This window comes from Anser anser (genome assembly GCF_964211835.1).
Source record: "Anser anser genome assembly, chromosome: 20".
Lineage (NCBI taxonomy): Eukaryota > Metazoa > Chordata > Aves > Anseriformes > Anatidae > Anser > Anser anser.
The window spans coordinates 2,858,381-2,875,230 of record NC_139741.1 but is presented as its reverse complement, the minus strand read 5'-3'; the positions used below and the strand labels follow the sequence as shown (position 1 = coordinate 2,875,230).

Sequence of the window (16,850 nt, the reverse complement as noted above, 5' to 3'; positions counted from 1 at the left end):
TTACTGTGAGAGACATAAAAACATTACTGTTATGTTGGTTAACGTAAAGTATTAAAAAAAATTCTCTTACCCATGCTTACTAATTAATGTTTGAATGTAGAAGTTATCTAAGTAACTAACTTCAGATTGTTAAAACGAGCACACAGTATTAAGTCTAGGGAGACTAACAATCTGCTCAGAAGTCCAATATGTTGAGTACTAAAAATAGGTGGCTCAGTAAAGTTGGAGATGAGTTGCATTAGAAGAGCTGCTAAATCAGAGCATGGAATGTAACAAAAATATTCCCTACATCAATCATGCTCCTTTACTTCAAAGAATTCAATATACTTCAGTGTTCCTTTCTCAAAGATGAAAATTGTCATTTAAGTTGTCTGGTCCCACTCCACTTAAATGATCCTTTAATTTCCTTTCTTATTTCTAAGCCCTCAGGTGGCTAGTGCAATGCTATCTGGCCTTGGTTGCATGTAAAGTTCACAGCTTCTTGCCTGATCTCATGATCCTCTCTCAAAACAGCACTTTCAGAAGCGTTTCCTGTCTAGCTCTGCCTTGCGTGATTTGCTCCTTGGCTGAATCAGCTGCCAGACTGAATCCCTTTCGTGGAAAGCCGTAGAAAACGCAGCGCGGCCCCATCCCCCTCCACCTAGGGCCTGACATCCGGAACTGACTTAGGAAGTACTATAATGGTTACCAAATTTTTGGGAACTGCCTTAGCTTTTCTGAGCTAAACATATGTTTAGTACAGGCAGCATCCACCGTCACCACTTGACCTTATGGCAGCCGCCGAGTTGCTGATTTTTCTTTTCCTTTTTTTTTCTTGAAAAAACAAGAAAACTTTTACCAGATAACACATGATGTAAATGCAAAATTATGTTGTGAAATGACTGCAAACATGCTGTTTTCCAGATGTTTGACGAGACAGTAAAGAAACAGCACAAAGAAGGGTCAACAGTTTCCGTCACAAGCTCTGCTGGGTTCCACATGAAAAAAACCCCAAACCCCAACATTCAGCTCTCATAAATTCAGGGGACTCTGCACAGCTGTCAAGCTATTTAGACTTCAGAAATAAATCGAAAAGTTCCTCTGTCATCTGCCAAATTTCACTCCATCAATAGGTAGTTAAAAGACATTTGACTGTTAACATTCTACGAATTTCCTAAAACCATTATTACCTCAAATGAAAGGGACTGCCTGGGAATTGCTGCTCCTGGTAAAAGCTATCTGAGGCGAGCAAGGCTGCATCCTCTGTTTGCTTACAAATACCAATCTTCCTTGACATGCATGAAAACGAAACTGCAGGAGAAATGATTAAGAAGAACTCCAGGAAGAAATGAAAGAAAATGAGAGCTGCCAAGCATTTACCAGGCATTCCCCTCTACCCTGCCACGGCAGGAATGACAAATACTGCTGCCACGAGGAATACCAGCTTTTATTTTTCATTATCTAATCCCCCAGCTGATGTCAGGACAGACGGATCACCCTGTGCTTGTGAACACTGCTACCAGCATGGGGCCCCAGGAAGCTGCAGCAAAGTGGACATCTTCGCCTGAATTCATCAGGATCTCTGGGGCTGGAATTTTCATTTCTTTCCAACTCTACTTCCTCTCTCAGGATACAAACCTGTCCTTTTGGACGAGACCATCAGGAACAGCTATTAATAAGACTACCCTTGCAATGCTTTTCTTAGGTCCCCATTTCCACTCTAGTGATTTTTACTGAGTACATTACTTGTACTGGGCTGGACGAAACTATTTACAGAAACGGGTTCAATTAATCTTGAATTTCTGCATGTTTCCACATAGGAAAACACCTACCATAATTTACAGGCAGCTCTGCCACAAGAAAACTATGGCTGCAGACACACTCATTTGTTAGCATGCGAACCACTCCATGTAGGATCACTTCAAATGCCTTTTAAAGGCACGTGGCTTACTCCTACCCTGTGATGTTCACAAGGTCGCTGGCAGCTTCCCGGCTCTGATAAGGGGAGTACAGTCAGCCGCCTGCGCTAAACCCAGCCCAGGCAGGGATTACAACAGCCTGCGTGCGAATTCGCATCCTGCATCTGAGGCTGTAGACGGAAGAGAAGACCAACCGTAACGATGTTCTACACAAGGATACCGGTTAGAGTGATCACAGTGAATTATGGTATGTCTTTATATGAAGATGACACCACCAAATTCATTTTAAGTCCTGACTAAGCATACATCTGTGAAGCTACTCTAAAATTGCCTATTCTGGTGCAGCTGCACCACTCAGTTCCCCCCAGAGAAACCCCATGCCTCCAGCGAATTAGTTCACGGCATTCGGCAGCAAGTAACAGCCAGTAGTTGGCAGCACGTTCCCTCTACCTCAGACACACGCCTTGGGGAAATCTCTCCTGGCTGGCAGAAAACTGCATCTAATGGTATATTAAGAACATTTTTGTTCTCTTTCTGTGCAGTAATCAGGATAAAAAATGTTAGTGTGCTCTGCCTGACTCACTGTCATACCGGGATACGCTTCTTCCAGGAAAGCCTGATGGAGAAGATGAGCCGGATTTCCCTGTGTTACTGACTCAAAATCCCTGGCTTGTCTTCTTTTGTGTTATTACAGTATTAAAATATTGCATGAAATGAAATATATACTTAATTTTATTTACAGTGAAGGAAATAATTCCTTTGGTTGTGAAAGAGTTAATAAGGAACGAAATCACACACAGTCCGTGTTAAAGGTTAGAGGAATAATCAGTCATTTGAAAAACACTACATAAACATTTTTCCGGATGCAATTTTCAGTCCAAGGATACATTTCCCAGTAGAAATCAGCAGCTAAAAAGGAAATCATTTAGTCTCCATAAGTGCCAAATTGTATCCTGATTTTTCCTGGTCTGGCTCGACTTTCAAAACTAGTGGTTCAACTTCTGCAATCTTTCACCCAATGACTATATAAACACATCCTTATAAGACAGACATAATCCTTGGGTGGGCCAATTTATGTTGGATTATGAAAATACTTAAAGTACAGAATCGTATAATGACTGTTGTCCTTCGGTTTTTACTAAACGGAAAAAAAAAAGCTAATACAGACAGTCTACGCTGTTCTGAAAGGCAATCTGTGACATTCTGCTTCTGCAACTGTGTCAACATCTTTGAAGGTAATTAGTTACCACTAAATCTATTATTTAGTTATCACAAGCTCTATTTTAATGACACCTAATGTGACACACATCTATTTTGAGCTTTAACATGCAGAAAAGAAAACCCCTGGCAAACTGTCTGCATCTCCGCGTGGTCAGTTCCCACACAGCGTGAGCGCTCGCTGTACCACACAATTGGAGCGAATTAAGTTGTTACGCACACCAGCCAGAAAAACAATTCTCACTCTTGAAAATACTTTGGCTACTCTCTGGTTGGTTAAAGGTTATATAAATAGTAGCTTTAAGAAGGATGAAACAATTGTCATACAAAGCAAACAAATTCATTTGTAATTTATGGCTGTCCAGTACACATATACACACAACCATGCATAAATGTATACTTTCAAAAAATTATCTGTTCCTGCACATTTATATTTTCAGCAATGTAACTAAGAAACAATGGAAACTTTTATTCTTTGTGGAAAGGTAAATTCTGTTTTTTCACTTCCCCTCTGAAACTCTAGAGTTTTTATAGGCAACTACAAAAGTCAGCAGGCTAAAGCCAACAGTATCCTATCTTCAACACTTCGCATGTGGTAGAAGAGAACTTTCCTTTCCCTCCAATGTATAAAGTTATGTGAGAGAAGACATTTTTCTAGTCTACAGAGAGTAAAGAATAAATTATAGTGATAAGATCTGGAAAAGTTTGGTTGGAAGTTAAGAGATTTTCACATCTGTGTCTACACATCTATCTTGGGAATAATGTATCTCGAGTACCAGTCACATAAAAATGCAAGAAATTGCTCCTTTCTCAAACACAGCAAAACCATTCATTGTACTTATGTCTACACTTTGACCAGTAGCTTATAATAGTGATTTGAGTTAGCAAACTACAAAAAGTTTTCCCCTATTTTGAAATACTGACTATTCACCGCATGTATGCGTAAAAACATAATAAATACTAACACGCATACAACAATTCACCATTGCATTATCCTCTCTGATCTAAGAGAATTTAGCAATGCTGTTCTAACAAACTGAGCGATACCGCAGTGGATCTGTGCACAGCACCATGACACTAACTACCGTGCCTGATTTATATCCCCAAGAAGTCAGTGCCCATCTCTCCCTCAGCTTCTTGAGGCTTCGGATTCACCTTGAGTACTTCTCCAGGCAGGTTCTGACTTTGTAATGAACAATAGTCCAACGTCACGTCAACGGCATCTGAGAAACAACTCCTTTATTTAAATAAGCCTGATAACGTTACAGCCTTTTATAAACCTCATACAGACCTCATGAAGAACACATGCATGCGTCCAACACCTGGAACACAAGAAACTGTGCTGCTTGAAACACTTTCAAGAAGCTTTGAGTGTCGACTCAAGGTAAGAGAATGGCTGAAAAACAACAGCCATACAGCATGACCCTTATATGAACATAGTCTTCTATAACACAGCTACTCAGACAACATAAATACAACGTACACGTTAACACACCCTTCTAGAGCTTTTACTCCTATGAAACAAAAAGAAATTGACTGAAATAATTTAAGCCATTAATACTAACGCTTTTTTCTAGTTACCTAGTACAACTCAGGATGCATTTTGAAGCACGATTATATTATTAACCCCTAATTCACTTAAATTTAAAAAATAAAACAAATCCCACAAAAAACAACACATTCCACAAAACATTGAAGAGTAAACAAAAAATATGCACCCAGGTCCTCCAACTATAAGGACTTAAGTGCCATTCTGTGCAAGCATCTTCGGCATGCCCACTTTATCCTATTTCTTGACATGAGAAAACATCCAAACAGATCCAATGCAGCAGAATTGCACCAGATTTGCTAAGCAAGCCCCAGCACCTCTCTGAACCATAAAAGAAAGGATTTTGTTTAAAATCAAGAATTTCTGGTTGACATATTTCACATTCCTTTCTCATTTAAAACACTCTGCTATGAAGGCTACCATTATTTAGAAGTGAAGAAAGAAAAGGGAATTTGCCCCATTTCTCCCCACTCTTCACTTTGCTATTGTCCCCTGTATCTATTTCCAGGAAGCCATATTCATTAGGGTTAATCTGCCTACTAAATGAATAAACAAAGGATTTCTCTGTCACTGAGGGGCCAGGTGAGCTGATATCATCTTCTAACACAGAAAATCATCCGCACAAATACAGCGCAGGAAATTACCTGCTGCAATCCCACACCTGGGATCATTTGGCAAGTAGCTTAGAAATGTTGAGTAGATGACTGAAATCAAACCAATTATATTTTTAATGCAGATCTTCTATCAGCAGAAGAAAAAAAAAGACATTTCTAACCATGTGATGCAAAAGTCTCAAATGTCTCGAGATTATTATGTATACCAATATTTCAGAAAATGTACCATACAAAAATGCTACAGGGATTGGTATGGTTGAAGTATACTCGCTTCGTTGCGCCCATGCTGCTGTGTGCCTTCAAAACCACAGTAATTCACAAATTGTTGGCTTAGGAATCTAACAAAAGATGCAGAAAAAAAAGGATCCAATTTTGGTGCAAGAAAAACTGACATGAAACAGCACCTAATATGCTAATACAAACCTACACACGCACCCCACTGCTCAGCCCCAACTCCAAGCACTGTTGGTTATCACGTCTCTGGCACGCATCGCGGCAGATGTAGAGTTTCAGAGATGCTTTGTGTACTTGGAGAGCTGACACCTGAAGGATGAGTTTCTCGTGTAGAAGCAAATGCTGAGAGATATTATGAAGCGGAATTACTGAGATTACAAAGATGAGATAGGAACGAAGGATTAGAGGTAACCATACGGACCTGCAACGTGTTATGGCAGAAAAGGAGCCGACGCAGGGATTGAGAGCTCTGGGAAATGCTGTGTGCTGTGACAAAGGGGGAAGATGAGCTCAGCAGCTGCAGTCGGGGCCAATGGAGCCGAGGGGTAGTTTGGAGTACAAGGAAACAAGAACGGGAAAGGTCACAGGATTCGAGAAAAGAAAAGGAGTCATGCCTGCATAGAAACATGTAGGCACGAAACCAAAAAAGTTCACATCTCGGCAATGCTGTGGAGGAAGAAAGGGCAGGGTTTGAAGCTGGCCTGGATGAATGGTGCTCCCAAAGCTACACAGCAAAAGGCTCCCTTCCCTCCCGCAAACACGGATTCTTTTTGATGTTCCTTATACAGCAAGCATGAAGAGATAAATTAAAATTGAGAACCTAGAGAGCTCTTTGATCCTACTGCCTGGAAATATGTATAAGAATATTTTCTCCAGACGTACTTTTGCTATATATGGAAACCAAATGCTGACTAATCATATAAACCTTATGGTGCCTAAGCACAGCTGTAATCTGCAGCAGAACACTGTCACAATGGCAAAGGAAAAAGTGGAAAACTAAGAAGTTAGCTGTGGTACTGAGAAAGAGGAGAAAACGGTGATCAAAGGCACTGGAGGCCAGACTAGACAAGAGGGAGAGTTTCTAGGCGGCTAGGTTTTAAGATACAAGTGACATATTTATGACTTATCCTTGTATTACTGAACTTTAACAGGCCAAGTAATGACTATCCATTTTCCAAGTTTATAGAAAAATGATTCGATAGTAGACCTGCTGACTCAGGACAACAGAAACAGGATATAAAAGTCTGAATTTTCATTCATCGGTCTATAGACAGCCCCACTTGGTAGGGAGATAAAGCTACTCAGAGCTGTTTTATCAAAGCACACCAAGCGTCTTGGCTGGGAGCAGACACAGATGCCAGGAAGAAGGCAGCAAGCTGCAGGGCTCCTCACGTGCCGGAGAGCTCAGCTCACAGCTAGCTGCGGCAGCAGAGGACGGGGAAGCTGCTTCTCCTGCTCCCTGCCAGCCTGTGCCTGGTCAGCACGGCATGCAGTCCTGTTGTACTCTGCCTGCCCAGCCTCACCTGCCTGCCCAGGTACTCCTGTCCATGGAAGTACTCCTTCTCCTGGGACCTCACTCCATGATAACCTGGAGATAGGAAACCAACTTCCTTCTGAAGGGACAAAACAGATGGAAATTGTATCCTCATGCAGGTATGTCAGTTTATGAGAAGGGGACTGATACAATCACAAAACATCAAAATGGAAACTCTTGAAACTTTTTTTTTTTAAACTTTACATTCTTAGCTGCTAAGGCTTTGTGCAGCTACTTTCATGTTAAAAGATGTTCGTGAAAATACACAAATCCCTTTCACTAATAATTAAACATTGGACAAGAACGTACAGTGTCACTAAACCTACTTAAAAATTGGAGTAGCAGCTTTCAGTAAATTAACCTCAAGATAAACCTCTACAATAGTATTATTTTGTCTTAAAATTGTTTTAAACTAAACCATAATCCTTCAGGATGCATTAACCATAGCGAGAGTGATCTCAGATTTTAGGGAAATCACTCTACCGTACGTGTGAAAATCCAGCGGTCTTGCCATGGCGTGGTTTGGAAGCCCGTGTTCTCAATCGTCTCCCTCACCGGAGGAACATCTCACCAGGCTGGCGCTGGCACACGACCACCTTACGCTTGCTTTGCAGGGGCACATTAAAGACACCACCTCAGTCCAAGATAACTAATACAAATAATTATTGCTCAGTGCGAAATATGAGATTCCAGCAATATGTAATAGAGTATTCCAGCCTGGATTAATTACTGGAGTTCATCAGCCACTACTTAATCCCCAGTACAAGCAATAGGAGAAATACAAACTTGAAGAGCAGCATCAGTTCTTGCTTTTTGCTCATCTTAAAAGAGCTCATCAGTATGGCATACTTAATTAATGCTTTCAATAGGTGTTAAAAATTCCTATGCTGCAAGGCAGTAAATGCATTATGAACAGGCAAAGGCAAGTGGCTATAGTTTAGAAGCACAAAGGTGAGATAATGGCCTTCCACATCACTGAACTGTCAACCTCATTTAGCATAAAGCATTGCATCTGGAGATTTCAAATCATACAGCCGTTTAAAAATATATAGAATGTTAAATTAAATGACAAACACGGGACATGTCACCTTTTAGAGGCAGAAATGTAAAACCAAAGCATATGTTCTCCAGCTATATTTGCTTCGGTATCAACAATATTTTTGTAACCCCCTTACTTTCTTGTCTTGGCTTTCAGTATGGAAGGATGGACATACAAGTTACAGGTCCTTCACATCATTTCTGCAATTATAAGTCAATCCTTTACTAGTAAAATAAATGAACAACTCTGGATTTAACTCTTACAGAGAGTCTAGATGGTGGAGACAATGAGGAAAAACTTCTACAAGCTGTTAGGGATGAAAAGTTGTTCTGTATTTTGAGCTCTGGGAGGAATGTGCGAACATCTAACTTTCAAATCTACGTTTACAAACAAATCCTGCAGCCTCTGCATGTGTCACACTCCCACTGAACCACCCCGAGCCCTGCACGGTTACCACACAGGAACAGGCTCAAGCTCAGCTACACTGACCGAGGGCCAGCGATGTCTGCAAGCAGTTTATCTGTCTCTGCGTGGCATGGAGCCTAAGCTAATAAACTGTAGCTGGCTCCACGCAGAGCTAACTCGGGGCTCGGCCCGGTGGTCTTGTCACCACCAGAGCTGGAGATCCCCGTGCCAGGGCTGCCAGCAGCTCTGCAGGGAGCCAGGCACAGGCAGGGCCGGGGGAAGCGACGGAGCCCTCCGTGTGAGCACGCTCACCTGCCTCAAGGCTGCCACGCAGCTGACGTATCATTGCACCTGATCCACATTACATCACTTTAGAGCACACGTTCAGCACTTCATGGCACGCACAATCTTTCACTGATGTGTGATTAAAAGGCTACAACTAGGCCAATAAAGCTGGATTTTATTTGCCCACTCCCGGCAACGGGGGAAGCGGTGCCTGCCGATGACATTAAACAAAACATCATGCCCGGGATTCAAATTCTTTCTCACCTACCAGCTATGTAAGCTGATCGGTTAGAAGCTGTCGTTTTAACGCACAGCAGGGCAGAGTAGAAAAGGCGTTACGGTGGGGTACTGCATCACAGAGCTGTGTGTCTGCGCAGCCCTCCTCACCCCCCATCGATAAGGATTTTATAGCAGGAGGAATATTTGATGCTAACAATCAATTAACAGTCTCATTAAGCCTCGATTCAGAACATCTTCAGGCATGTGGCTAAGCATTTTCCTGAGGACAGTCTCTTTCTTCACAGACACTGCAAGACTAGCACGCACCACCCGCACTATGAGCTCTCCTCACAAGCCACAGATTCCCAAAGTTTCGGTCACATGTTTCAGTGGAGAGAAAGGAGAAGGCATCAGCAAAACTCTGAAATAAAATCATGAAATAGTGAAGCACTGCTTGCAGTTTAGCTTATTGTGCATGAAAGTTTAAACTTTGCTTTCAACCTCGGTTTTCCAAACACGCTGTCATTCACTATAATATGGGTTAAAAATAAGAGAAAGCAAAGATGAAATGTAAATGATTTAAATGTGTGCATATGTTCTTTTGTAAAATGCATAATGCATCTGCAATGCTTTTCCTCATATTTTGGACACAAATCAAGGGGGAAATGGTCCGCTTATGATATAGTGAATTTTTTATCTAACTTCAGTGGTAAAATGTGCTTCCATATAAGTGTTTCACTCTATACTGTTTGTTGCTGGGTTTTGTTTGTTTGTTTGTTTTTAAGGAAAAAATAAACCATAGACTAGCAGAACAGTATCTCCTTTGGTCTCCAAACCCGTGGCAATTTTCAGTTTGTTAAAAAAAATCCACAAAGAACACGAACAACCTTGCAGGTGACCGTGTCTTTTGGTCAATTCCTGAATCTAACGTTCAACCACGATAACAGAGAACGTGACACTTACTTTTAAAGCGTATTTTAATTGATGGTCAAGCAGTATAACATGCAGTGATTTGCTCACCATTCCTGCTGTAAACAACAAGGGTCAAAACCTAAAGAGGTAATTCTTCAGTTAACGCAAATACAGTTAACGTCCTGCTAGCAAAGAGCCAGCGTGATCTTTACTACATCTGCGGCTTCTGCTGCTTCTATCTTTCCAGAGGCTGCCCTTCCTGAAGCGGTATTGTCAGGACTAGAAACTACTCTGTGGAGTCCTAACAACAAGAGAGGCTGTGAACTGCAGAGTCTGCATTTCCTGCACTGCATTTCTCCCGTTAATGGCACTATAACTCAGCGCGAAGGAAAAGTAATACAGGAGACAATGACAGCAGCCGGTCACCAAAACGAATGTTCAAACCCAACCAGATACTCGCGAGCAAGCCTTTGGCCTCCGTGCCAAAGCCTAGCGAATTCTATGAATTACACAGAAATACAGGTGGGTTGTACGCAGCCAGGGCCAGCCGCATCTGGGACAAAAGCCCAGGCAAGCGAGCTCATGTAGGCCCCGCTCGCTCGCAGCAGATGTGAGCTCAAGGGAAAGCAGCTGTGCTGGACGCCCCGACGGCTGAAGCTGCACCATGCACCCGGCACAGGCAGCACAAACGGCTGCCCGCTGCTGGAGGGAAATACCAGGCAAAAGAGACTTGGCAAGCCGGGGGTTTCAGAAGAGAAGGGCCTGTACCCCTCCTGACCCGGGGACATGGGATTTTTGGTAGGACTATTACAATCACAGAGCTTATAAAATATATTTGGAAAGGCTTTTGTGTTGGTTTTGGGATAGCATACGAAGGCCCCAGGAATCCTCTCTGAGGCCTTAAATCTGTGGCCAAACTCCAGCAAAAACCATATGTTAGTCATATTACCACCTTTTTCTTTTCCCTGTTCTTGCTCCATTTTAAAGGACCACGCCCTGCGCAGTAAACCAAAGACAGCCTCGGGGCAAGAGAGGCTCATATACCACTTCTCTTATCTGGAGAAATCCTGTGCTAATGATGTGAATAATCCCAAGTCTGCTTTCTGTCATTTACTGACTGTGACCTGCTTGTTTTCACCTTTACAAGGGGAACAGCACCGTACGGTTTATGTGGTTTTGTATGCGAAGTGCTCGGCTTTACGTGCTCCCTCAGACTGAATTCTTTCTGGAAGGAGGCGAGCCGGAGGCAGGCTGTCCCGGCGCTCAGCACCGTAAGACCACGACGCTCCTTTTTGCAGCCCCCTGGCCGGGGGCACCGCCAGCAGCTCCAGACCTGCAGATGGAACGGGCGGAGGAGGACAGGGACAAGCGGGCCCCCGCCACCCCGCTCGCCCCCGCGGCTGCTCTGCGGCCACTGCTCGCTGGCACCAGCCTTGGCTCCTTGCAGCACTCCACCCACAGCTCCAGCGCTAGCGCCCAATTTAGCTTTGGTTCTAATAAAAAGTGAAAGTTAAAAGCAGCACAAGCAGCAGATAAAGCGCTATTAAGAACTGCCTGGGATAACGCCAGGGATGGAGTCCAAGGCAGGGGGAGGAGCAAAGGCAACTGCAAGCCGACGGCTATTTCACGGGATTGGATAATTAAGAAAAACAACATATTTTCCATCTTTTTTTTTTTTTTTTTTTTACCCCTTACGTCACTGAGACAATAAAACATACACAAGTAAAAAACAACAGACTGTACTTCAACCTAGCTATAAATATTTCCAACAGAGGACATCCCTACTTCAGCGAGGAGCCCGAGTGAGGAGGCAGTGATTAACACATCCTCAAAGGATCAAACTCCACCTTAAAAATACATCAAACGCCTGGCTAATTTATCATGCCAAATAGTTTGGTTTTATGTGGCATATACCTAAACCCACACTTCTGCTCCCTCATCAATATTACACTTGAAGGAACAACAGCTAAAACATGCTGGTTTTGGATTAGCAATGGTGAAAATAGGTGCATATGCTGACAATACGCCAAGAAAAAACATGTGAGGACTGGTGCTCTTGTTTAAAGCCGCTTCAGTGAAGAACCAGATATAGTTAGGGCAAAGAGTCTGTAGAGAGCTTGTGTAGTTTTTGCACCGTGAGCACTGGGTTGGACCAGATGAACACTGTTTTTTCCAACTCGCATTATTTAATGATTCTATAAATATTATGTTATCTGCAGTATGAAGAAATACAAGTGAGAAGAAAATCAGAGATTTAAGGGAGGTTAGGCTTACTCAGGAATACCTAGCCCTTCATTTCTTTGGAGAAATGAACAAACATTGCAAAAATGTGCTGTTCATTGCTGTGATGACATTGAAAGTACTTTCTGGTACAACACTGGAGGCCAAGCCCCACGCTGCATGGCTGAGAGCTCACTGGCTGCACAGCAAGAGCAGCTTATCTGCTCTGCCTCAGTTTCTCCTTCTCTTGGGGGGCTGATTTTGATTTAAAACATAGCATTATCATCTCACTTGGGAAAAAAATAACCCAGGATACTTTTTTTTAAAGCTATTTTTATCTTCTAATGAAGAGGGGAATTAAAAAAAAAAGGGATTCATTATGAAACCAGGAGACATTGTTCAGTAGCTGCCCCACCACTTCCAACCATCTTTAAAAATAAAACTCAAAAAAACATTCTTGAAGACTGCTTCATGCCCAGTTTTACACCTACAGATCTCATTGTTCTAAAGAAGCTATCACAACCAATACAGTTTTAAGGTGGTTGCTGTGCTCCCGGGCTGTGGACATCAAACCTCCTGGGGTATTTGACAGGCAGGAGGAAGCTGAAAGACAAAAGGAACAGCCCACAGGGCCCTGAGGACAAGGGCTGACGTGCTGGAACAGTTCCTGAAGGCAGCGGAGGACAACTTGCAGGGTCTCAAGAGGACCAGAACTAGCAAGCAATCCACAGGGCGACAAACTGAGAGTCCAACAGAGACTACAGTCCAGACTGGAGAAGATGAAACAAGAAATAACGGAGCACATTTAGAGGTTTTTCAAAGCAAACATGGAAAACAATGAGCAAGAAGTGTGAAGGGTGGCCTAATTTAGGGAATTGTTAAATAGGGACATCTCCTTAGCATAAACTGGAAAACTTTCTAAATGGAAGCTTTGCCTGAAAAATACTGACTTTAAAATTCATGTGCAAGTGGGTGTTCAAATATTCATCTTTTAACTTGCACATCTAATAACATTTTAAGAACATTTCAAACAGTCTAGATTAATAGATGAGTATATAATACAAGCTTATAAAAATATTAAGATTCGTAAAATCATTCCTTTAAGCACTGTACAAAAGGAACAGACACGTCAATGAACAGACTTCTTTGCAAATACTGCACAGTGCGTTATTTCTGTGCAATCTATAAAAACAAGTACAGACACTGAGGTTTCTGGATCTCTTGTAAGTTTAACAGTAGCTAGGAGCTCTCAGATCTCAAGCTATAATAAATATTGTATCCTACAGGAGCCCATCGGGAATCTCAGCTCATGTGTTGTTCCACAGAAGATTGTGGTGTCAGATATGATTAGAATCAACACTTTCCACTTATTCTGAGCTTTAAAGCTATCTATGCAAAACATTAACAACAACTGCTAATGAAGGACAATAAAAGGGTACACAAGACAATCTGATATTCAGAATGAGCGTGCTTTAGCTCCTGATACGCAGAATACTGCCGTGCGTTATGGACTTTTTCCCCACAGACAAACAGGAGACATTTATATGCTTGGAACAGACCATGCTCTAGCACACTGCTATTTTTCAGCTGACAAGCCATTATGCGAACTGAAGGTGGCTTTCCCAGCTGGAAGTTAGTATGTAACGCTTAAGCAATAAGACACTCCACTGTCTGCATTAATGGACCACTGGTACACGCGTCAAGTGGGTTGTGTGACATGAGAACAACTGTCTGAGCAACTGAGGGCTGCACCAATGACCATTAACGTCGTCCCCGGAGCCCTCCCTAGGACTAACCTTCACATCTGAAGAAAAATCTCATTATCTGGTATTTTGTTATTACGCTGCTGAGGTCACAGTTATGCTGTCACCTAGCTATGACGTCAACGTGGAAATTGCTGCTTTTATTGTTTGTCAGAATCCTGTGGATTACCAAACACCACATTAGCAAGATGAGTAAGGTGAATAACCTTTGTGAGCTTAAGCACCTTGAGTAATTTACGTTGCTTACAGTCAGATTCAACCTAACACAACATCATCTAGAAATTGTTGAATTTTAATTTTCACTTGTGTCTGTGAAACTAACTTGCATATAACGCCTTTTTTTTTTTTTTTTTTTTTAAAGATAATGGGCACAGACATGGCAAAGCACAACAACCTTAGAAGAGATGAATTGCTTCAACTGCTACCAGCTTCCTCAGCTAAACCAAAGGCAAACTGGGATGAGGAAGAAGTCTCCTCTGTCACCTGCAGGGTGCCGGGCTTGAGAGCCCCACATGACCACCTTCTGTTACCTCCAGAGCTGACAGGCTAACCCACCGACAACCATCACAGGGAGGCAAAAATAAATCACTACAGAATGATTCTGCTGCTGTTCTGTCACTGACCCATGCACTTCCTCTTCAGCATACTTCTCCTGCCTCCAGAAAACACCCACCAGTGTTTCAAGACATTAATGCTACTCCATGTATCCCTGCAGCTGAGTCTTTTCCCAAGCCAGGCAGTGATCCAGCACCAAGTGCCCAGCCAGCAGTGTCAGGTCATTTTAGCTTCTCTTCACATCTTCGTAGTCTATAGGGCATAGTTGTTTCGAGATGTAATCATGTATACTGCATTGGCATCTCGGAGCCTGCTGAAGTCATTTCTGTCTTCAGGCCCTCTTCAGAAATCATCAGACAACATTTTCTCAAATTAGATAAACTAGTTCAAGTTGAGAAAATTCTAGGTACCAGAATTTTGTACTGCGTGGCTCACCAACACACACACGAACACTTATTTAGTTAAACACACAAGTAAGATGGAGGCAGCACGTGCAAGTGTGTGATAACTCATCACTGAAAAACCAACTGAGTATATCCCACGTTATGATTAGCCTGGAAATACTACATTTTTCAAATAAGTAATATAATAAGTGTTTTAAATAGGTATATTAACGGAATTTGCTTGGAAGTTGTTACAGGAAAGAACCATAACTTCAACTCATTTAGATTTAAACTGACAGAATGTAGAAGTAGAAAACACCAGGACTGGGTATGTCTTTTTGCTGTCACCGAGCAGGCGATGCCCTCTAAGAGCAGCTTGTTATACGACCATTATTAAAACCGCAGCTGCTGTGAAGAATAGACCAAGGGCCAAATCTCTTCCTTGGCTTCAAAGCTCGGCATTATACTCGGAGCATCAGAGTGCAATCGCTATCTGCAACAACAAACTACCTTTATGCCGTCCAGGTAATTACAGGTTCAGGTCAAGGACTCCAGACCGTATCGATTACATCTCTCCGCGGGAGCACCCTGCAGCCCCGACCGGCTCCACTCAAGCAGGGCAGCTCAGGTATCCGTGACGCCAGGACTCCTCGGGCCCTACCAGCGCCCGTAACGGGAAACCAGCGAGCGCTCAGGCCTGTCAGTTATTGCCTGTGGCAATAAGGACAGCCTGGGAATTCATAATGTTGGTGACTTCATCTGCCAGCTGCATTCACACATCTTTACTACCTGAATAACTGATCTCCGCTACTCCAAGGCAGCACTTTCTGGTGTACAGCATTTGGGAATAAATATTTGATTGCACGTACAACAGAAAAGAGCTCAGATGGTTTAAGGTGTGACAGCAGAAGTGCTTATTAAATTCCAAGTGAGAGCATTGCTGGACAGTAAGAATTTGTCCCATGGTCCCTATCTCACAGGTGTGGTGATGAACAATAAAAGATCCTTCACAGGCAGAGGGAAGGGAGGGGAGGTAACCTCCCACCCCCACAAAATCCAAGCCCCAAGTCAGATCTTCTGTTCATTAAGCCCTCTGAAGGCACCAAGCTACCCATCCATGGCCAGCCAGTCACAAAGAAAAGAAAGGGAAGTACTAAATTACAAGCCAATTTCAAGAGGGCATTGATTGAGGTAACCAGAAGAGAGCTCAGTATTGTCAATGCTTCATGCAACAGTAATAAACAATCTTCATTAAAAAATGATGCATGCATCCCTAAGAAGCACAGCACATGCCAGGTTTAAGAGAAGAACCTAAGTGTTCCCCCTGCCCCATACAAAATCCAAGGAAAAAAACACTCAGGATCTTTTTCTTCTACAATTTCATTTCATTCCTTAAAAGTTTTCTTGCCCTAACTTCTGTCTTTGTGCACATCAAGAAAGAAACAGAGAACTCACTCTGAGTAGGGAAGGAAAAGGTTGATGCAGAGGAGACGTCAGACAGCTTCTTCTTTGTCAATGTTTTTCTACTCAGCTGACAATGCAACCAAATCATTACTTGATTGATGAGTAACTGTCAAAAACCTCTTTGCATGAGGGAATAAACAGGGCATTTCATAACCATACACAGGTGTGCACAGTTTTAACAGAGCACGACTGCATTTACAGGTATGACTGGGCATACCTGAGCCCTTCAACACATTTGTTACAGCTTAAGGGAAACGTTTGCCCTAAAAGACTCAACGCAGTTGTGTGACCTGATTTAGGGTGATCGGGACCTGCAACAAAATCCTCTCTCTAGAGGTTTTCCTTCTATTTATGAAAGTCCGGATTTGTTGTTCCATGCAGATACCCTAGCCCTCTGCACCCCTTTAATTTCTCCATTATTTATTTTTAGCAGGGTTCTATCAGTTTCGATTTTTCAGGTGTACATGACATGCAGTATTTCCCTACAGGTTATAGTACAAAACTCAAAAAGTGCCTCGTTCATCACTGGTAATATTCGATTACGTGTCTAGGCAATGC

The 16,850-nt window shown here is 42.5% G+C and overlaps 1 protein-coding gene and 1 long non-coding RNA gene across 18 annotated transcripts in view; one reads left to right on the top strand and one right to left on the bottom strand.

Annotated features, from left to right (window-relative positions):
• LOC310884720 overlaps positions 1 to 16,035 on the top strand; it is a 33,599-nt gene extending 17,564 nt beyond the window's left edge. The window contains exon 2 of the long non-coding RNA XR_014574350.1: positions 904 to 16,035. This is a non-coding gene — a long non-coding RNA (uncharacterized lncRNA). The remainder of the gene's footprint in view (positions 1 to 903) is intronic.
• BCAS3 (BCAS3 microtubule associated cell migration factor) overlaps positions 1 to 16,850 on the bottom strand; it is a 357,470-nt gene that overhangs the window by 168,926 nt on the left and 171,694 nt on the right. The window lies entirely within an intron of this gene.